Raw genomic sequence first — 24395 nt, 5'->3', positions numbered from 1 at the left:
CACATCTGCCTTCCTTGATTGTAGATAGAAAATTTACCATACCACTCCTATGAAATTAGTGTACGTACGATTGTGTTACTTCGTCTCTTAGGAAGTAGATAAATGCAATAATTCAGTACGTACTAGATTGTAATATTAAAATACAGACAAATTGAATGTGCGGCGTATCATACAAGACATTATGCTTAATTATAATGTATAATTGCGAATATACGAATATAAATAATAACCTATAATTTCCATATGACATAACATAGGCCTACATATGTAATGGCAGGGCATTGGAGACTGTGTAAATCTAGTTGCTCTGGTAATAGGGCTGTGAGGTTACCGCATTCCAATATAGTCAAGTGTCCGAAGGCTCATAAAGCGGTGGAACTAGCGCTGAGGTAGTTTCCTTGCTACTTCGAAAGTGAAAATTGAATTTATAAGAGATTTTTTGTGGAGGTGCAGGTGATCGTATAAGCAAGGCATAATAAAAGCCATAACTAACCAAACCTAACCTGTCACAGATCCGTATATGCAAAGAGTATGAGTACAAAGGAATTACCTCTGCGCTAGTTTAGCCTACTAACATAGTACATTAATCAGACTTCAGATTGGAGTACCGTAAGAAACGAATAAATACAACTGAAATAGAGACAAGTTGCATTTACAAGTTATCACACATAACTTTATGCTTAATTATAATGTATAAATGCGAATATTGAAGTTTGGTACAGTAAACATAACCTATAATTTCAACATATCAAAATATCCGTGCGGTGCAACTGAAAATTATTGAATCATGCATAAATGAATATACAAGAATTTCGCAATATTTAATCCAAATAAAGTCAACTATTACACATCCGAACAATGTAATTTTTACACCAAATATAGACTGTAGACTATGTCGTCATTGTCTTCGTAACTTATGGACATCTTTGTCCAGTCTGACTCCTCAGAATAATTACTATATTTTCGTTATTTCTCGTTAGGTTGGACCAATCTTGTTTATCCTTAAGGCTTACGCTGTTTTTTAGCAGGTTCTGTTTTTACAATATCCTAGCGTCTAAGACTTTCGGATGTTTTAGTTTAACGCTGTGTAAGTCGCATTTGTTTTTTCTTTCTTTTTAATTGGTTATTTTACGACGTTTTATCAACTGTTAGGGTTATCTAGCGTCTGAATGAGATGAAGGTGATAATTCCAGCGAAATGAGTCCAGGGTTCAGCGTCGAAAGTTACCCAGCATTTGCTCTTATTGGGTTGAGGAAACAGGGAAAAAAACCTCAATCAGGTAACTTGTCTCAACCAGGATTTGAACCCGGGCCCGCTAGTTTCAAGGTCAGACATACTAACCCTTACTCCAGAGCGGTGAACAATATGGTGTTAGTCGTCAAGCCCCTTCTCAGTCAAATGTTTCATTGAAATTAATATAAAGAAAATGCTTTAAATTATTAATAGGGACCGGATTTTTATGTAATTAGGCCTATATATGATATTCCTTTCAACCTAAACGTATATAAATAACAAATCTTTGCGAATCTTATAATTACCGTTAATATATTAAAATTTGATACTACATATTTTTACATATTTACCTCACATTACATATTATGGCTTGGTATTACATAAATCTACTTATTTAAGGATTTTATTCATTTTTACTTCTCTAAAAGGAAAGAAAAAAATCTTTTGCTGGGGAAGTTTACAATATGAAATACAATAAGATTTAAAAATACTTTTTACCTAGGTGCCCAAGAAAGGATATATTTCGGGACGAAACATGACGTCCTTAGTTCCAGGAATTAATAGAGGCACTCACCCCATACCGCCCACTGTAAATATGAGTGAATGAAAGGCAACCTTTCTCATACAACTACCTTGTATTGTAAAAGTCACTCAGAAAGTAGCGTTGCCTTCATGCGATGGAGTGGGATGAGGACGGTATGATTTGTCTCTAACTATAATATTGTTCTGCACACGTCTTAACAAGTCGTTCCCATGCAATTTGGAACCTCGTCTATAACGTCAAATATTCTGTGGTCCCAACTAATTCCCCATAAGACGTATGCTTTTCTACCTTGCTTAATACGACAAACGTATATGCGTCTACCTCGCATATAACGTCATTTTTAACCTCAGTTTAGAATACAATTTTCTAAGAACCAAAGTATTTTAAGAAATATTTTGTTGAAATCTGGCAAATCCTTTACTGTTCCCTTCTATCATAGACCTCTGGAATGCAGGCAGATTCCCCATCCCATTGTAACCTGCCCGAATTCATGCGGTATTAATGGTAGCCTACCTGCATGTGGTATTAGATCAGTTTCGACAGGAAGTTTTAACGTAGTATGGCCACTAAAAGAAGTGACTGACATTTTAGAAGCCATTAGAATTATGAACATTTCTATGAAGCTAGGAGAAGGAGCAGTGAAATTTCAACTGAAATAATGAACATAGAATTTAATTTAGAAAGTGTATATTGGGCAAGTAGGAGACAACAGAGTAAAATGACTGATTACTTCACTCCTCAGTAAATAAGTTTGGCGAGTAATGAACAAACTGTTTTAATACAGAATACTGTATTTATAATTGTACATGTATTTTATTGTGTTCATGGTATGCTTAAAAGTGAATACACAAATCTAAAATAAGCCCAATTATGTTTATTATTTTTCATTTTCCACCTCACTTGACTGATAATATGGATCTCGGTTACTACGACACTCGTTTATAACAACATAATTTTCAAGGTCCCTTGGATGTCGTTATAACTAAGATCTACTGTACTTCGAAAATCTGTGTATGAACCTGAGTACAAAACCAAATAATGGATAACAACAGACCGATAAACTTGAGCTCTGGTTATACACCTAACAGCTATTTTGATTTATTGTTCCACAGGCAGAATTCTGCAACTCGTCCCAGCTTCACAATTTTTCGAAACACGAGTAATCATATTGCTTTGAATTTTAGATAACCTCGTCCAGTACATGTTACAACAAGGACATAAAAAAGGGGATAGACGTATGAGTGTTCTTTCTCTCTGTAAAAATTCAAACTGTCACATCGCACGGTATTCAGTTTTCCCGTCTGTGTTCGTTTGTTCATCTCGAACACGGGTTTAATTAACTAATACTAATGAATTTAAAGTCCATTTACTCTGTTTATTTTAGTCTGAAGTTGATATATATGTATTTTTTTGCAAAGCTTCATTCTGTGTACTTTTTATACAGTTTCCCCTACTGAAATATATAGAGGCACACACGGTGATCGCTAGATGCTACCCGCAAAACACATTAACTAGATGAGCGCAAGAAGAAAGAGCTACCTGAATGGTATAAAAGCTAGATTTACTTGCAGACATACGCGTGTGTTACGCAAAGGGAGCCGGCATTCATGCAGAGGAGCATGTGTGTGTTTCTGAGCACAGACATGTGAAATGGCTTATATAGCACACAAAAGATAAGGCCCTTCCACTCAGCCAAACGTACCTACACAAAGTTAAAGGAATGTATGTATGTTAATTACAGCGTGGAACGTATCGCTGAGGATTCCACTGCAGATATAGAGAGCTAATTATTCGTCGATGGGTTTAACTACTTTGCTCGACTTACTTCACTGTCGGACTGGCTCAACTTATGTCTGCGCGTTTAAATTCGCGACAACAATCATAAAGAGGCATAGTTATTTATTTATTTACTTATTTATTTCCTTATTTATTTATTTATTACTTTATTTATTTATGTATTCCTTTATTTATTTATTTATTTACTAGCCGTACCCGTGCGCTCCGCTGCACCCGTTATAAATAAATATAAAGTAATTACATAATTAAAATAGGACATTTGATCCAGGGAACATTCCTGTTTGATAGAAGGATAAATCGTTTAATATGTTACTTAATTTAAATTGCATCCAAATAATTAAAATGCGGTCATTTTGGTCCAGAGCACTCATTTGGTGCAATGACAACTCCTTTAACATGTTTCTCAATTTTTATTACATGCAACCATAGTTTAATGAAGATTGACATCATTTAGATTTAATGTGTATATTGTGACAGCGACGTGAGATTCGAACTCACGACCAGCGTCCCGCAAGAAAGCAGATCGCGCGGAGCACGGAGGAATGGCGCGCGGCGGAGAGGGGAAAGGGCCAACGCGGCGAGAGAGTGGAGCGAGAGAGCGCGCGCATCTTCTGCTTGCCTAGAGAGGCCGAGAAATCCGTCGAAGTGGAAGACTCGCGAATTCGAACTTTCGAGGCTACGTCGCTGTGGTTATAAATTACGGACGCGAAGGAACGACAGCAGAGTTTTCAGTTGATTAGTCAGCCAGTCAGTGAGAAAGCCAGAGCAAGCAAGCCAGTCAAGCAAACCGGAGTTCGACTCGAGTGTGCGTCCGCATCTGCGTCAGCATCCGAAGGCCTGAGTTCGAGTGCAGTGGACCGCAGTTGGAGGGACCCGAGTTCGAGTACAGTGAACTGTCTCTGAAGGTCTGTGGTTCGAGATACTGTGAACTCGAGTGACTGAGATAGAAGAACTGTGAACTGAGAACTGGTAGTTCTGATTTGTAAATAGTGCTTTGTAAATATTAGTTAAGATTAACAGTTCATTGTTGTGCGTAATAGTCCAAGTAAATTGTCATTGTTGTCGGTGGAGTGCTATAACGAATACTGTGTTGAGTGAAGATCCAATTGTTGACGAGAGCGTTTAAGGTGAATTGTAGAAAGGAATTATTGTTGGAAGAATAAAATTCTATTGTTGAGTGGAAATAAATTTACAATATTTTATTTTACTTGTTGTAGGTTTCCATTGAATTATGGTAATAAATTAATTTTAACCCTTGTTTTCTACGTATTCAGTAAAAGGCGTTTGGCCCACTATGGTTCCGAACCCTTCAAATAACTTAAATTATATTAAGTTATATAATATTACATTACATATATTATATTATATTATATTATATTATATTATATTATATTATATTATATTATATTATATCAGAAGTTACTGTAATAACATTATAGCATTATGTCCATCTAGAGAAACTACACTTTCCAGTGGTGAAATAATAATTAATTATACAAATCGGTTAATTTAGCTTCCGATATTACTTCATACAAACACAGAAACATTCTCTGTAGGCTATCTTTCACAGCTTTCGATTGTTGCTATTCTAGGCCCCTTATAGACGAAGTCATTTGTTTTTTATTTCATTACACGGCAATAGATGGCAGTTATTTTAATTTTAAAACTCATTTATCTCATTAAATATCAGTTCTATCAAAATTTTTCAAGGAATAAAACTTATCGCAAATTATTTTTAAAGAAACTTTTGTCACGTAACATTTTTCATAAAAATCAATAATAAGCGAGATATTTCGAGTTATTTAATTGAGGCCCCTTTATAACCCTCCTTTTAAATAATGTATTTTGAATGCCATATAGCAAAAATCAATAATAAGCGAGATATTTCGATTTATTTAATTCAGGTCCCCTTATAACCCTCCTTTTAAATAATGTATTTTGAATGCCATATAGCCTAAAATCTAAGTTACAACGAACTTAATTTATATTCCAATTTTCATCGAAATCCGTTCAGCCATTATCGCGTGAAAAGGTAACAAACATTCAGACAGACAGACAGACAGACAGACAGACAGGCATACAAACAAAAATTTCAAAAAAGCTATTTTCGGTTTCAGGGTGGTTAATTATATATGTTAGAACCAATTATTTTTGGAAAATCGAAAATTACCAGAAAAATTTCGGCTACAGATTTATTATTAGTATAGATTTATTTATTTATTTATTTATTTATTTACTTATTTATTTATTTATTTATTTATTTATTTATTTATTTATTTATTTATTTATTTATTTATTTATTTATTTATTCTGGTGTAGTTAAGGCCATCAGGTCTTCTCTTCCACACACCAGGAATACAACTACAATAATAGAAATAAACAGAGAAAAAAATACACTATATACAAAGTAAAGCTACACAAGAAATAAAGGGAGAGAGAGAGAGAGAGAGAGAGAGAGAGAGAGAGAGAGAGAACACCATAAAAAGTAAAGCCACACAAAAATATACACAGGTTGCAGTCACATAAACTTTAAATGAGTGATTAAGTATCATAATTGTGCCCTAACTAATTAACTAACATAAACAAGAAACTTGCAATTTTAATCTAGATTAAAAAAGAAAAAGAAAAAAAAACACAAATCAATACTTCTAGCAATACCTAAAAACATTAACTAAGACAAAGTTTTCCAATTAAATTTTGAATTGTGATAAAGTCCGGCAGTCCCTGACGTCATTAGGTAACGAATTCCAGAGGCGAGGTATTTCTACATTATAAGAAGATGAGTATAAAGACGTTCTATGATGAGGGATAGAAAGAAGTGCTTGATGTCGGTTTCGAAGAGTTGTAAGAAATTGAAAGCGCGATAACAGATAATTCGGAGTAGAAGTATGCATGATTCTAAACAGAAGAGACAGTGAATGTATTGTTCTTCGTTCCTTCAGACGCACCCATGAAAGTAACTGGAGGGAAGGTGTTATATGGTCAAATTTACGAGTATTGCAGATGAACCGTATGCACATATTATGAACACGTTGTAGTCTCTCAGCTAAGAGTGAACTTACATTAGTTAGCAAGGAATCGTAATAATCAAAATGGGGCATTACAAGCGTCTGAATAAGAATCTTTTTTAGACTAAGTGGTAGAAATTCTTTCATATGAAACAAGGAGTGAAGTTGAGAAAATATTTTTTTGCAAATGTCTGTTACTTGAGTGTTCCAATTTAGATCGCTATCCATAAAAGTGCCAAGATTTTTAACTGTTTCACTGTATTTAACAATAATCCCATTCAATATTATATGTGGTATAGTACCACTATCAAGAGTGCTTCGTAGACGATTATTTCCCATTACGATTGCTTGCGATGTCTCTGGATTTAACCTTAATCCAAATTTGGGTGCCCGCAGTGAAATCGAATTCAAGTCTTCGTTTATTTTGTTTACTGCGTCACTAGTCTCGTCAGGGTGGAAATGCAAATAAATTTGCAAGTCGTCAGCATACATATGGTATTTACAGTGTTTTATCATATTAGTCACGTCATTAATATAGATTATGAAGAGTAAAGGTCCGAGAACAGATCCTTGTTGAATTCCAGATTTCACGACACACCATTTTGAAGAATAATCGCATGCGATGACACATTGTTGACGTTCGCGAAGGTAGAATTCAAACCAAGTAACAGAACTTTCAGAAAGATTCAGAAGTCTTAATTTACATAATAGAAAGTCCGTGTCAACTGTATCACTGCACTGGCTATGTATCCCGGGCTTCAGGCTTCATACGCCAAGTGTAATTGAAACTTATGGTGAATAATTGAAGGGTTCAGAGCCATAGTGGGCCAAGCGCCATATATTAAAAACGCAGAAAACAAGGGTTAAAATTAGGTGAATATCATAATTTAATTAAACATATAGCAAGCAATATAAAGTATGCACATTAAAACTAAGTGATATGTCAATCTTAATTAAATTATGGTATTCACTTAATTTTAATCCTTGCTTTCTCCAATTTTAATAAATGGCGCTTGGCCCACTATGGCTCTGAACCCTTCAACTGATTACCTGGTTGGGTTTTTTTCCCGAGGTTTTTCCCAACCATAAGGCAAATGCCAGGTAATCTATGGCGAACCTCTGCCCCATCTCGCCAAATATTATCCCGCTATCATCAATCCCATCGACGCTAAATAACCTCGTACTCGATACAGCGTCGTTAAATAACCAAGTAAAATAAAAAAATAGTCGAGGATGTATGCAATGGAGGGAGAAAGAAACTGGCCAATCAGTCCCATTATCTCCTGGCCTAGTTGCCTCATAAGTGATGTTTTATTGATATCACTTTTGAGGTTTAGACCTATCTTCGGATGGTTGACTAAACAACAACAACAACAGCTTCAAACAGCAAACGAAACAAAACACAAACTAACTGTAGCATTGTTGTTTATCGTACCATGGCCTACTTCAATTTATGTACAGTATTTACTTTACGTATTCCACAGAAACTAATTCAGGAAAACTGATAAGGAGAAAAACGTTGGAGAATTCCAGTGGACAAAAGGGGAATATGTGCTGCAAATCTAACAGTACAAATGAAAAGGTCACTCAGATTACGGAAATCTTGGAGGGAACACTTCATTATGTTGCTTTGTACAGTAATTACTAGGGAGCGGATTTTTATGTGCTAAAAAATTTAAATAGGCCTATATTTATTTTTATGTGCTAAAAAGTACCAAAATATTTGCTAAAAATAAAAAATATATTTTTTTTAATGACAAAAATACCTTACTTAGCTTGAAAAAAAAAATATTACTAAGTACTCACCAACCACACTTGAGTGCTAGTAGTTGGCCGAGAATTGCTGTGAACAACAAATATCATTTCCAAATTCTCCATCAAAAATGCATGCCGATTATCTATGAACAACGACTTATACTGTGAAAACGATCTTTCCACATCACAGGACGTCAGACGTGCATATTTAAAGAGAGGAATGTCACAAACACAAACACCGTCAATTTCACCTACAGGCACACCTCCAATACTTGAGCAACTTTACACATTTTTTTTATATCCACTGTTTTTCCCAAACACATTCCGGAATTTGTCCCTTAGTAATTGTGCTTCTAAACCTGGTAGCGAGTCTAGTTTAATTTCCACGGCACGCACTCCCTGTTTCAGACAACAGGTTTTTGGATGTTTCGAGTTTTTTTGTGGTGTCACACAAAAAGGTTAAACTTGATAATAGGAAAGCCAAATCGTTTTTTAAACAACCATCTTTCAGTATATATTGAAGGATATCGATTGACGAAGCCCGATAACAGGGAATCACAAGAAGATATATTGCCTTACTTGATAGACATGAGCGAGAGGCGAGAGATTTGTTTAAATTAAATAATGTTCATACCCGAGCTCTTATCTGTTGTGTTTCACAAACAAAGTGTGGAATGAAATCATCTTCAGCAACAATAAACATTTCTAATTATGTGTTGCAAAATCTCTCCTTCTTGTCCGTGTTAATTTATTCTCTAATAATAACACTGATATGCTGCCTAGCAGTTCTCAGAACTTGAGGCGATACTATTACGAAAATGGATCACGGATACACCACACAGCGCTTAGAAACACGAAGCAACCAAGAATTCTTAAAAAAGATAACGTACTTCTGAGTTATATAATTGATTTAGTTTTAAAATATTTAAAAGTTCTTGTATAAAAAATTATTTAAGTAAAAAACTCCAAGATTTATTTGTTTATAATAGATTTCCTGAAAATATGTATTTACATAATTTTTTTGTGAAAATATGTGTTTTTATGTGAAATAAAATCCGGGTTTTAAACTTGAAACTTCATGTTTGGAATTTTTAACTTTGTTAATTGTGAATAATTTCGAGGGAAAAATTGTTCCGGAGCCGGGTATTGAACCCGAGACCTTTGGTTTAACGTACCAACGCTCTACCACTGAGCTACTCGGGAACTCTAACCGACACCGATCCAATTTTTCCCTCTATATCCACAGACCTCAAAGTGGGCTGACAACCGTCAAGCAACCAACTTCGAGTGCACACTAACTCCGTGTGACTTAAATTGTGGTTTTCTGTTAACGAACAGTGACGTGTATTATGCAAATCAAGATTTTCAGGTATAACTCCCTGTAAAGTTGATTTAAGTCACACGGAGTTAGTGTGCACTCGAAGTTGGTTGCCTGAAGGTTGTCAGCCCACTTTGAGGTCTGTGGATATAGAGGGAAAAATTGGATCGGTGTCGGTTAGAGTTTCCGAGTAGCTCAGTGGTAGAGCGTTGGTACGTTAAACCAAAGGTCCCGGGTTCGATACCCGGCTCCGGAACAATTTTTCCCTCGAAATTATTCAAATCAACTTTACAGGGAGTTATACCTGAAAATCTTGATTTGTTAATTGTGTTTTATCACACACAAAAATAATATTTAATTACATAGGAATCCGCTCCTTAGCAATTACTTCAGTTTTACAATTAGTAATGTTTCCCATTTGTCAAGTGACTTCTGTCTCTCGTGTGTTCTGAGGCGAGAGGAAGATCCTTGTGACATTTGTTCAATCAGCACACATCAGCCTCAGATCTGCTATCATAGTTCGTCCCTATGGATCTTTACCATTACAAAATTAGCAATCTGTACAAATGCGGAAAGATACAATTAAATTTATATCATATTAACATTGTTCTTACTTTAGAATTTCCCTTAAATTATTGAACAAATTAAATAAAAAAGATCACGAAAATTCCTACGAAAAAATCTTAAAACTTTCTCAGTATTGCTTTTAGTAACCATGGAAACAAATTCGGACTGGCATTGTGAAGACCGAAACCGAGCTAGAGGTTTCCGCTTTTGAGAAACGCTTTGAATGCAGTTGTTCTGTGTTAGAAGAACTATATCACAACATCCAGTCAATTTGCAGAAATAACACTCAGGGGCGAAAGCCATTGTGGCAGAGGTGCAAATGTAATTACTCTGGTAGCAGCTTCAGACCATTGTGCGGTTATTCGGGCTTTAAACTCCCTCCAATCAGGTGGCGTGCTCGTGGCTTGTGTCGCAACAATGAGGCATCAGTTTCCTGCTTGCTCCGCACAGATGGAGCCTGCAGCGCCGGACCGAGTTGCCCTAAACAAAGCATAATCTCGCTCAAACTCATTCACAGAAGTGGAACTCGCTCATTTTAAGTCCGAGTTGGTCCAGTCTTCTGGTTACAGGGTGTTCAACGATAGCGGTTTCAAAAGCATCCGCTTCGACACCTCTGAGCCCCCTTTGTTTATGACGGTGTGATACAGATTTCTTCTTAAATACTTCTGTATTATTCTTGTCTAAACGATTTTGTTCGACTAATTTCAACTTAACTGGTTTATACAGGGTGATTCACGAAGAGAAGCCATGACTTTGTTTGAGTTGTTAAAAAATTTATAATTATTATTTTTTCTGTTAAGATTTATATATATATATATATATATATATATATATATATATATATATATATATACACCGTGTTCCGCTTATAAGTATAATAAAAGAAATAGTTATAATTTCATAACAATGCATGCAAATGGGTTAAGATTGGTACCATTGTAAAGAGGAAATTGGGAAGTTTTAATCCATTGTTGTTACTTATTTTTAGAAGACTCACGCATGCGCAGATCATTAAATAAGAGAATTCGTATCGTATCTTTAGTCAGTCAGCATGTGGACGCCACAGCAGAAAGCCTTTTGTGTGCTGTCATTAGCAGAACATAGATCCATAATTCGTGTACAGCGCTTGTTTCGCCGTCAGTACAATCTTAGACCGAGGGAAGCTGTACCGACGTACGTCTCAATAATGAAATGGGATAGGCAGCTCAGAGAAACAGGAAGTTTGTTGTCTAATGCAGGTAAACATTCCAAGCGTAAAGTGTCTGACGAAAATGTCGAACGCATTCGCGAGGCATTTCAGAGAAGCCCGCGGAAATCCATTCGACAGGCTAGTGTGCAGTTGAACATCCCACCAACAACAGTGCATACAGTGCTCCATAAAAGATTGCGTTTGCGAGCGTACAAGCTGCAACTTCATCAGATGATTACGCCGAATGATAAACTGGAACGAAAACGCTTTGCAGAAACAATGTTGGATAAAGTGGACGATGACGACACATTTCTAACTCGAGTCTGTTTCTCAGATGAGGCAACCTTCCACGTCAGTGGAAAAGTAAACCGACACAATTGTCGCATCTGGGGGTCGGAAAATCCAAGTGTCGTAATTGAACACCAACGGGATTCCCCTAAATGGAATGTTTGGTGTGGGATCATGCGTGACAGAATCATTGGTCCCTATTTCTTTGCTGAAAAGACAGTCACTGCAAACACGTACCTGGATATGTTGCAACTGTATGCTGTGCCACAACTCCCAGATGGAGCAATTTTCCAGCAAGATGGGGCTCCACCACACTTTGCCAACATGGTTCGCACATTCTTAGACGAACAATTCCCTGCAAGATGGATCGGAAGAGGATCACCGTACATCACATGGCCTGCCAGATCACCAGATCTAACACCACCTGATTTTTTCCTGTGGGGGTTTGTTAAGGACCAGGTCTACAGGACGCCAGTACGTGATTTGGCAGACTTACAAGAAAGAATTTATGCTGCTGTCAACAATGTTACACCACAGATGCTTCATAACACTTGGGTCGAGGTTGAATACCGGTTGGATATTTCCCGTGCCACCAATGGAAGCCATGTTGAGGTTTATGGAACATAAGGTAACAAAAATTCCCAGTTTTCATTCTTTGTAGCAGTTGGTTTCAACTATATACTTGTATTAATTCAGAAGTTATAGCTATTTCTTTTGTTATACTTATAAGCGGAACACTCTGTATATACATACAGGGACATCATTTTATTTTTACTAACATTTTTAATATTAACTTGACTATACCTCTGGATCAAAGCTGTTTGCTATCCCCTTCCACGACTGGAGTTCGATGATACTGGCGTAATATACAAACAAATCACTTTACTAGGTATAGGAGGGAAGAAAAGTAGTTCATCCATTTACGTAAACTAGGAAATATTGCGCTTTTGAGTTTCATCATTTTCATTAGGTTTTTCTTTAATCAAAATTCAGTACAGTATTAACAATGAGTGTTTTTACTCACGAACCGAGCTGTCCATGTGGACGTATTCATTATGCATACTGTCTACAACACATTAGCGTACAATGTAGAGAATGAAGTTAAATTGAAAAATAATCATAATATGGATATTAAACACATTTCGATACAGGCTTCAGTTCTAATGTGCATATTATCAGACTATAGCATATTGTACTTCATTCCAATTACCAGTTCTTCGTACTAGTAACTCATGTTGAAATAATTCTGTACCTACTCTATAAAAGAGTACCTTGCTTACTGTAAATTCAATCTTCACTTCTGACCGATCCGAAAAGATAAAATTACTCAGACATACTATCTACTGTCCGTCCAAGTGGTTCTGTCGTAGGGTCGTAGAAAGGAGGGAACTCACGTGACAGTTAATTACTTAACGAGGCCCTTTTATTTAAGTTATTTTAAACAGTTGTATAATATTACGTAGACGTCCAATTCCTAACAGAAATTAATGTTCTCAGAAAAGAGCTAAGACAGCCCAGCCACTAGCTGGCGAATAAAAGCTGATGGGGGAAACCGGGATACGACGTAGGCAAATGGACGACAGTACCTATGCGAAAATGATTCAATATTGAAAACTCTTTCGTCACTGGAAAATGCGAACATATTTTTGGAACGTACTGTGTCTACTATGACTGTATACCTATGCGGTCTTGGATCTGTGTGGAAGACGGTTGAAGGGTTGGGAGTGAAGTACATTCAAAAACTCAGGTACAATAAAAATTGAAGTAAAAATAAAATGATGTCCCTGTACTAATGGCTTGTGCAACAAATGCTGCAAACTAAGTTCGACGTTCAAATAAAAATTTTTCAGACTTATTTTCAATGAAGAATACCAGACATTTTGAAAGTTATTTGCTTCCATAATAATGAAACATACTCCCTCTGAATGTTTTTTTATGCCAAATACTTTTTCTTGAACCTGTCCACCTTCAGTTTTTGAGTTTCAACGCGAAAACGCAAGTAACAATGTCAGGACGATCAGTGGGTTTTTCATGTGGGAGAAAAGCAATGGCTATTTCAGGTCATTGTGGATTGTAGGTGAAAGTTAAAAAAAAGTCAGGTTTTCTATGCTTTCGAACAATAGTCTTAACATCTTGATTTAGCTGCTGCATGTAGAGCTTGAAATGTAGAGGATAAAATCACTTTATTCTGCCAACAGATAGTGCTGAAATGATCGGGAGACTACAAAATTTTGTAGGCCTCTTATTTTATCAGTAAGTCATACCTTTTGGTCTTTCCTTAGGAACTGTAATTTTTGCGCTCTCTCGAGCCAATACTGAAGACAATGACACATATCAATATCTACACTACACCGCCATTAAGTATATGAAAAAGAGCGAACCCCACTAGATTAATAACTGTAAAAATATTTAATTTTTAATAATATTATTATCTTACGTAAGTTTTGTAGTTTTATTTACATATCTATAATAGCCGCCACTCAATAAATTATAGAAATGCAGATCCAATTTAAGATATTCTCTACATCTACTTATATAACCCCAAAACGTTTCACTTTCATATCAATATAGCATTAATATGTAAAATTAATGAAAAATAGTCACATAATTGCATTAACTATAATAATATTTCATTTCTAATGGTAATAATGTCAACAAACCATCTCAAGTTTTGTAGATTTTAATATCCAATACACAGCTGTACTCAGAAAATTGCACACCACAGAATCAGACCTGTAAATTATTTTGAATAAATCTTGAAGTTTTTAATAACCAATTGAATTTCAACTCTAAATATGTCAGCAATCCTTCAGGTCATGGCCTTCGTGTAATAGCTTATTGTTAATTGTAGTGAGTTTGTGTTTTGTTTCATTCTGAAAAGCCATTATTTCTCAAAACTGACGAAAATGGATTTTGGAAAATAGGAATATAATGTAAGAAAATTAATATTCACTAAAAACTACTATCTTTCTGAAAAACTTTGGGTTTCAATCTTCAATATGAGGGGTCATTCATTAAAATCCGTTCAGCCGTTTTCCCGTAATTTATACATATATACATACATAAAATTCTTGAAAACGTGCTGAGTTAGTAAGTTCATAATGTGATCATGAGTCCGATTTCGAACTGTTAAAGAACTACGGCTATTTTAATCCATAAAAATTACCACGTTTCATAACTCTTAACTTATTTTTAGAGAGTGTTAGTCAGGGCTCATTGCGTAGGCCTACCTAGTGTTGATGTTGTCGAAGATGATGCTTACCTTACAGCAGATTTTCAAATGTGTCGCTTTCTGCATTAATACAGGTACACTTTTTCTCTCGTGTGTGAATTGCGAATCAATAGCTTCACCAATATTGATATTAATTTCTCCTTGACTTTAGCATCCAGTGCGCGAGCATATACTTTATTCAGAAAGAGTATTGAGCGATCCAAAATAAACTATTCGCAGTTTTATTTATTTATTTTTTATTTATGTATTTACTTTTTATTTATGTATTTATTTATTTATTTTTATTTATTTTTTATTTATGTCTTTATTTATTTTTATTTATTTATTTATTTATTTATTATTTATTTACTTATTTATGTTTTTATTTATTATTTATGTGTTTATTTATTTTATTTATTTTTTATTTGTTTATTTATTTATGTATTTATTTATTTATTTTTATTTATTTATGTATTTATTTTTTATTTATTTATGTATTTATTTATTTTTATTTATTTTTTATTCATGTCTTTATTTATTTATTTTTTATTTATTTATCTATTTAATTATGTATTTATTTTTTATTTATGTATTTATTTATTTTATTTATTTATTTTTATTTGTTTATTTATTTTTTTTATTTATTTACTTATTTTTTATTTATGTATTTATTTATTTATTTATGTATTTATTTAGTTATTTTTTTATTTATGTATTTATGTATTTTTTATTTATTTATTTATGTATTTATTTATGTTTTATTTATGTATTTATTTATTTATTTATTTAACCTGGTAGAGATAATGTCATCAGGCCTTCTCTTCCCCTCTTCCAGGGGATTACAACTACAATATTAAGAATACAATTACAATAATTGTTAAATTTACAAATACATAAAAAAATCAAAGTACTAAAAGATTAACTGATTAATAAAAGCTAGACAGTTTATTGTAGAAATTAAGAAGAGAAAAGCATTTCTTTTATTGATTAAGTAAAAATTAAACCTAACCTACGCAGTAAGAAAATGCTTAATAAGTTTGCTTTTCAATGCTACTAAATTCCGACAGTCTCTGATGTCACTGGGTAGGGTATTCCACAAGCGCGAGAGCGAGATTGTGTATGATGATGAATACGATGATGTCTTATGTGTTGGTATGGCTAGTATGCGGCTATTTTGCGTGCGTGTGAAGAGATTATGATATGATGAAAGGTAACTGAAACGGGAGGCAAGGTAGGTAGTTGTAGAGGTGTGAAGGGCTTGGAAAAGGAGAGCAAGAGAATGAAAATTTCTACGTTCGTTAAGCCGTAGCCAGTTTAGAGTTTGGAAGGATGGGGTAATGTGGTCAGCGCGACGGACATCGCAGACGAAGCGAACACAAGAATTATGAACACGTTGTAATCTTTGCGACTGGTTGACATTGAGGTCAGTCAGTAGAAAATCACAATAATCAAAGTGGAACATTATTAGCGTTTCCACTAGTATTTTTATTTATTTATTTATTTATTTATTTATTTATTTATTTATTTATTTATTTATTTTGGCTAAGATGAGAAAAGCTCCGTTCGCAAGGTACGTAGGCAGAGCCATCTTCAGGTACAAGCCGGAACATGGGTAGGTTTGGCAACGCTGAGCGGAGGCGGGCGGAGGCGAAATAAAGGCATGACGTTTGACGTTTTAGTGCTTTGATTTCGTTGTCACATGTACATTTTCGACATTAATTGATAAAAAAAACTAAGTGCATATGATCAAGATTCAGTGTATTGATGTACGTAATTTATTACGGAACGCGAAATGGTGTTTTATTTGAGTTTCAGAATACTGCATAAGTACTTACATACAGCCACTTATAACTTTAAAAAAAATTAAAAGCATACGTGTTTTTTATTGATGGTACTAGGGAAAATAAATAAATACTTAAAGAAATGTTACTTGTAGCAGAAATAAATAAAATAACGACGTACTTTCGCAATACCCTATTGCAATCAATTAACCATTATGTGGCTAGTAAATTGACAATGTTTTGCCGTTTTATGTTGTTTCACCTCTGACTTGAAAGGTCTAGGATATCATACAGACTACATTTTAATTCTATGTGATTATTTGTCGTGCTTTTCTATAAATATTCCAGATGCCCAGGAAGCCAGTTTTAGCTTCAACCTGGCCAGTAGTCACCATAACAATACTGTTATCCTAAATTATTTGTTATAAACTTTTTAAAATACGGTATAATTTTAAATAAATATAACTACAGAAAACAAGCTAAGAACGTAAATTATGCAAATAAAATAAAAATGTAAACAGAGGATACTATTGACATATTATAATAAAGTATGTGGATGTAAATACAGTTAGGCCAAGTACAAAGATCTATGAAAAAATGAAGAAACATACCTTCAACATAATACGTAACAAAACACATCATTATCTATTAAGTATATGCCAATTAGCGTAAACTCAGCGAACTTTAAATCCTGTAAATACGAAGTGAAAACAAACATGTTTATAGGCCTAACTAATTTATTGCAAAAGAAATAATATTAATAAACAAACCTTGAAAACCAACAAATTGAGTGTATGCACCTACAAATTATCAGTGGCGTAGCATGAAATTTTAAGCAGGGGAAGCTAACTCAAGTTGTCTTTCAGGCAATATGAGAAAACGTATTACAAAAATACAGTCTTAAAATAAATAGTAGTCAATTTCAAGTCAGCAGTCGAAGATTGGTTGGAACATCGTAAGTAACACCACTAAGGCATGACCTCAAATGATACGTAGTAAAATATGATTTCACGGTTTACACATATCTCTAACAAATAGACAAGTGTACGTATAACATTAGCTCACTCCCTGTCATACTTAGAGAAATCACAGTATTAGTATCATTACGTAAGTATGCGTCTGTCTTTTGGTTGTGTCCTTCATTGACAGCAAGGGAGTCGGTCATTTGTTTTTTAAATCACACTTTTGTTCGTAAGTCAGTTTTGATAATACAATTGTCCTAAAAAAATTCAAGTATAAATTAGTATCAGGAACTTATTTCGCTCATTATTTATTATATCAGCCACAATGCACACTAACACTTCAACTGAACACAACTAGACGAAAAGGGATAACGCGGAAACTACTTATTTTAAATGTTAAAGCTAGCTTCTTTGCGAGCCTTGCGACTAGGGTAGCTTAGGAAGGGATGGAAAATCTGCGGGGTGGATTACACAGAAGAAACCGGTCTGCTTGGAAGCTGGTGAGTGCAGGCTTCTTGTTTACTGCTGCATCACAAATCATCCTGAGCTGCCGCATCACAATATTTAATGCGTAAATATAAATTCTATTAAAACTAATAAATAATGTTCTTCATAAACTGCAGGTTTATTATGAAATTATTATTAACTGGGGAAGCTAAGCTTTTTAGCTTACATTGACGCTACGCCACTGCAAATTATAGGTAGTTCTGACGTATAGCAGGCATTCCGAACCTTCAACAAAACTGTAACATTTATGGGATCACAAAACAGCTGTTACAATGAACTTGAAAATCAACGGCGTAACTTTATTGATATAGCAGGCGAGACCCAACAATTTGGCCAGAATTCTGATACACCACAAACCACAAGTAAGACTATAAAAATGTAGTTTATACAATATTTAATATTTAGAAGAATTGTCAATCACTTTGTCATTAATAATAACCGTAAACATTCTAACGACTGCAGCCATATTGTCATTTATTGTCTTGTTTTTATCGCCAACACGCACTTAGTTTATAATACATCAACAATTAACGTTTGGAATGACCGCGAACATAATTCCATCGACACACAAAAACAACTCTTGGATTAGTAATGGAAGAGGGATATCATCCTCAGAGTGGACCAATGCCATAAAGATGTCCACAAACATCGCAGCAGTACGATCGGTGCCAGGTCGTTCCTTTCAAGATCAAAACTGTCGTCATCCAGGATGCAGCGAAGTAGAAACCCTTGCGCATGTTTTGAGTTGTTGCCCTAAAGGAGAACTACTGAGGAACAATCGCCACCATAAAGTGAGAAGCTCCATCGCAACCACTCTTCGGAAGGCAAAGTGGGAGGTTTACGAAGAAGTGCACTGCTTGGCTGAGAATGGGTCAACGAGAAGAGCAGACATTATAGCCATCGATCGCCGGAATCAAAGAAGCCTCATTCTTGACCCCACTGTCCGTTTTGAGAAGGATGATCAACAAGCCAATGACGTTAACGATGAAAAGAAGTCTATTTACAACCCATGTATTCCTCACTTCAGTGAGAGATACAAAATGAATATTAATACATGGGAAGTGAAAGGACTTCTTTTTGGTGCTAGGGGAACTTCATCTAAGTTAACCAAAACCATTCTCCTTTCCCTTAAATTTTCTAATGAGGACATTAACAAAATTTGTCTAATGGTATTGAGAGATTCATTATCCATTTTACACAATCACTTGTATAATACTATGTAATTCTTTTTTCACTTCGTCTCATTACTCTTCAATGTATTTTCATCTCATGTTTCTCCGAAATCAAATTGTACTTTATTTTTAAATTTATCATTGTTCCGTATTCTCTCCGCAGTCATATTGTATTTTTCATTTAACCTCTGCTTTGTATTCTGGATCCTAGTGGTCAGCCGTAGATTTCGGCCAGATGTCCCAAATTGTGGAATTTGTTGTTGCAATTTACACTGAAAATCGGCATTAGCACAAACACGTGTTCTGGATAGTGGGCCTCCGGTTGACAGTTAATTACAGTGTTGCCGACGTATGGCTTCGGCTTGTAAGTGAAGAAGGCTCTGACGTAGGCCTATATATTCCAAGTTTCTCCCAATCTACCTTCATATTATAAAACTTTCTCATTAATATAGTCTATTTTTGGGTACAGAATGTCTTTACTCGCAAATTATTCCACTCTTCTATGCACTGCAACTACAGTGGTGCGACCCATTTTCACAGCTGGGAACGATTTTTGCCAAAATGAAGGCTGGTCCACAATAAGTCGGGAACGAAAACCAGAACGAGAACGGAAAGCGGGGGACGTGAACGAGAAGATTTTTTGATTCAGAATAAACCGAGAAAGGAAACGGCTATGCATATCGATATATGTCAATAATATGTAAAGTCGATACTGTACATTCTGATGTTATTTGTGAATAATGGCATTCTCTCATGAGTACAAACCAGCCAACATAAACACATGTTAACCAACTTAAAAATGTACGAAATATGTAGGCTACATGTAATGTATGACGCGGAATATTTAAGAAATCAATTCACATGGTAATCTGGACACATATACACGTAGCATATATTGGAAGTGATTCTGCTGAATTTCAGTTAGTTAGAAACGATGCATGAAGAAGAAAATTATGTCACGGCCTCCTTGCTACAAAATATACGACGACCAAATAGTTTCATGATAATTCAACTCAATTCAATTCAATTTATTAAGCCATTAAACATATAGTGATAGACTTCGTCACAAAAAAAAACATACATTTGAAAATACACATATAATTGAAAACAGTAATTAGAATGAAAACACAAAACATTTTGAAACTCTAAAATTAATGAAAACACTTCACTCTTACGTAATAATTATAACTAGTGTAAATAACTTTATTTATTAAAAACAATTTCGTATGAATTTATGTGAAGAAACTCATCTACAGAGTAGAAAGGGTTAATTAAAAGCCAATTATAAAATCTAGTTTTGAAACTATTGGTTGGTAACTTATAATATTGACTGGGAAGCTTATTATATAATTTCATCCCCATGACAGAAAAATTTGTACTAGTTTTATGTAATCTAAAGTATGGAACATTAATTTGTTCACTATTTATAATTTCATGATCATGTGTATTGGCTATTAATGAGTAATTGTTTATATTTTGTCGAGTGTAAAGGACTAGATCGTATATATATATATGAATTTATGACAGTTAATATCTGTGATTGTTTGAAAAGAGGTCGACAATGTTCAAGATAGTTTGATTGACATAGAATTCTAATGGCTTTCTTTTGCAAAATCAAGACACTCCCAATTTTGCTATCATTTCCCCAGAAAATTAAGGCATACCTAATTATCGACTGAAAGAACGAAAAGTAGGCATATCTTAAATAATTTTGAGAAACGCAAGTCACTAATTTCTTTAATAAATATGTAACTCTTGATAATTTTGTGCATATATATTTGATATGTTTTTCCCATGTTAAACTGGAGTCTATAAAAAGTCCTAGAAATTTGGTATAGTTTTGTATGTTGTCCTTTTTTTATTAAATGATTTAGAGTAAAAGTTATGTTGATAGTCTTTTCTTGATTAAGCAAGAAACCATGAGATTCAAACCATAAAGCCATCTGTGATAGAATATCATTGGTTAGAGCATGTAATTCATTCAGAGTAGAGCTAGAACATAGAACAACAGAACGAATCTAATAGGCTGTGATCGGAAACGAGAACGGCAAAGATAAAACTTGGCCAACTCTCACGTTCCCATTTCCGGGCTCCGGCAAGCCTCTCGTTAATTGTGAACGCTCAACATTAAAATATATTTAGTCTACTGGGTATTCAGTTCAAAGTGTGTCATGGCTCGCTGTATGCCGTCATGTGGCTAGCCGATGAGCCTAGAGAATTCAATCTTCCTACACTTCCGCAGAGGCGTATTACCTAAATGCGAGAGAAGTTGCCTATCGAGTACGGCGTTTATTCTTAACATTACTTACTGATACGTACGGTAACACCAGTAGTGGCAAGAATGTGAACTGTTTGGAAACACGTACTGAAGTGAGTTTTTTTTCTTACTGCCGGGATATGTGGAGAGGGTTAAGACGATTACTTACGTACTGTATTTGTTGACATTAACTTGGACGGTCAACATGGACACGGAGCATTTTGATTTGTGTTGTGGAATGTTGCCGTACGCAATCGATGATAACAAATACCCTGCGTACGACTTGCCCGCGCAAAACACAGTTCGAAAGAGGTTATGGTAGCACACAGACTTTACAGACCGCCATCAGATCACAGATCACTTATCTGTGGCACGCTAAATATACCTCTTCATAGAACATCTTGTTATTCCTCATCTTTTACAATATCCACCTCGGGTCAATGGAATTCCTTGTCACAAAGTATTAGGGGCTGCAAGACAACAAACACCTTTAAGAACAGCTTAAAAGATAACCTTATTAGCATTTCACTCCAATCATACTGATTTAAAATATTACTGACTACACTGTTGCTTTTTTTCTTTAGACATCATCCTGATTGTGCTGCATTTTCAAAATTGTCTCATAATAATCTCTTTCTATTATCTAATATAATTTGAAATATATTAACATTCTATGTATTTTAGTTTAATTCTGCTACCCAGTTTATTTCAGTGTTTAATTAATAGTTCATAGTATTTTGTTATTTAATTCGTAAATAACTCTTGTATACATGTAACTCTCATCTAAATCAAATTGTTGAATTCTTTGTAAGTTCATGCATATGTATATACACTTTTTGCTGGTTGTGTGGAAGAGAAGGCCTTACGGCCTTAACTCTGCCAGCTAAAATAAATCATTATTATTATTATTATTATTATTATTATTATTATTATTATCTGTTGCTACGACGTTCAAGTTATACCGTACACGTTCTCAAGTTCAGATTGAACGCCTTGATTAATAGGCAACTTCTCCGACATAAAAGCTGAAACTCGCTTCAAATCGCCGACTCATAACAGTGACGTCATGACGTACTTTGAAATGAACACCCAGTATGCTAAAAAAAAACTTCGTCCTCGTTCCCAGTTTGTGAACCAGGCTTTGTGAGAATGAACTGGTCTCTGTCGGCAAAACACCAGTCCGCCCCTGGCTGGAGTGGAATGTGTACCTCAAATGGGTTTAGCTTGTGGTTTACCTTTGGCTTCGACCTCTCCTGCACACACAGTTCCCCATATCCTTTCACTCGCTTTCGTTTACCAACTGATCACAGTGATTTTCACAGAGTAAAGTTTTTGGAAAATGCGCTTTCAGTCAGTTAAAAAAGCTAGATTGTATAGTTCCTAAGAGGAATCTTTCAATTTCGCTGCTTTCTTTGTAAGGAATGGGATTTCAAAACGAACGAACACTGTACAAACGCGTAGTATAATAATATCTTCGCTTTTGTATGTTGTAATACAGATTGCAAATTAAATTGGTGCGTTCATTCGTTGGAGTTGCGGTTTACATACTTCACGCCTGTCACAGCGATCAGAGATCTTCAATGGATTGCCTCCCTCTACAAAAATTAATATGTAATACAGAAAAACGTTTGTATATCTGAAAATACTAGAATATAACTCAATTTTTGTAAGAAATTCAGAATTAATTTGCTGATGATTAGGCCATATTTTCGTGTTTAGAATGTGGTTCACAAATTGTATGAAAGAATTAACAAATTTAACAGAAACGGTCAGTTATTCATAGATTTCAAAAAGGCATATGACCCGGTAAGAGAGAAGTTTTATATGACATTCTTATTGAATTTGGTATTCCCAAGAAACTAGTTCGATTAATTAAAATGTGTCTCAGTGAAACTTACAGCAGAGTCCGTATAGGTCAGTTTCTGTCAGATGCGTTTCCAATTCACTGCGGGCTAAAGCAAGGAGATGCACTATCACCTTTACTTTTTAACTTTGCTCTAGAGTATGCCATTAGGAACGTCCAGGATAACAGAGAGGGCTTGGAATTGAACGGGTTACATCAGCTGCTTATCTATGCGGATGACGTGAATATGTTAGGAGAAAATCCACGAGCAATTAGGGAAAACACGGGAATTTTACTGGAAGCAAGTAAAGAGATAGGTTTGGAAGTAAATCCCAAAAAGACAAAGTATATGATTATGTCTCGTGACCAGAATATTGTACGAAATGGAAATATGAAAATTGGAAATTTATCTTTTGAAGAGGTGGAGAAGTTCAAATATCTTGGAGCAACAGTAACAAATATAAATGATATTCGGGAGGAAATTAAACACAGAATAAATATGGGAAATGCCTGTTATTATTCGGTTGAGAAGCTTTTATCATCCAGTCTGCTGTCAAAAAATCTGAAAGTTAGAATTTATAAAACAGTTATATTACCGGTTGTTCTTTATGGTTGTGAAACTTGGACTCTCACTTTGAGAGAGGGACATAGGTTAAGGATGTTTGAGAATAAGGTGCTTAGGAAAATATTTGGGGCTAAGAGGGATGAAGTTACAGGAGAATGGAGAAAGTTACACAACATAGAACTGCACGCATTGTATTCTTCACCTGACATAATTAGGAACATTAAATCCAGACCTTTGAGATGGGTAGGGCATGTGGCACATATGGGCGAATCCAGAAATGCATATAGAGTGTTAGTTGGGAGGCCGGAGGGAAAAAGACCTTTGGGGAGGCCGAGACGTAGATGGGAGGATAATATTAAAATGGATTTGAGGGAGGTGGGATATGATGATAGAGACTG

This window comes from Periplaneta americana, chromosome 7 (genome assembly GCF_040183065.1).
Source record: "Periplaneta americana isolate PAMFEO1 chromosome 7, P.americana_PAMFEO1_priV1, whole genome shotgun sequence".
Classification (NCBI taxonomy): domain Eukaryota; kingdom Metazoa; phylum Arthropoda; class Insecta; order Blattodea; family Blattidae; genus Periplaneta; species Periplaneta americana.
The sequence above is the reverse complement of the archived record's forward strand: the minus strand, read 5'-3'. Positions refer to the sequence as shown.